The following is a 552-nucleotide window of genomic DNA, read 5'->3' as shown; positions in this document are numbered from 1 at the left end:
GGAATTTATAAACTGAATTTTAGACTATGGTTACTCACTGTTAAAAGTAAATAAAAATAAGTGGAAATGCAACATAGTCTCATGATAGAACCAACCAATGTATTCTCTAATGTACAAATTTGTTCAATTAAAACCAAAGTATAAAGGTGGCCCACATCCAGACTAACCCTGTCATTTTTCTAAGTCATTCCATATCAAAGTACCTACTGGAGATCACGATTTAGATGTCCCATGATAATTAAAATCTGATTGGCTCAGGAAGGAATGACGATTCCACGGAAGGCATTCTGATGCCACAGCCAAGACCCCGTCTGAATGTCCCCACGGGTAGAGTGATTCTGAAGCGAAGGCACAAACAGCAAAACATTCTCATTTCCGTCACGTTCCAGATCTCGGTCATAGAAACGGCCAGAGAACAGAAATAGAGCTACCTAGTTTTAACAGAAGTTACTCAAGCTCTCTCGTTCAATAAACATTTTTTAAGGCTTACAGAAAATGCGAGTTTATGTTGGGACACGCGCAAGAAATAAACACTCTCTAGCCTTGGATGTT

Source organism: Pteropus vampyrus, unplaced genomic scaffold (genome assembly GCF_000151845.1).
Source record: "Pteropus vampyrus isolate Shadow unplaced genomic scaffold, Pvam_2.0 Scaffold209, whole genome shotgun sequence".
Taxonomy (NCBI): Eukaryota; Metazoa; Chordata; class Mammalia; order Chiroptera; family Pteropodidae; genus Pteropus; species Pteropus vampyrus.
The sequence above is the reverse complement of the archived record's forward strand: the minus strand, read 5'-3'. Positions refer to the sequence as shown.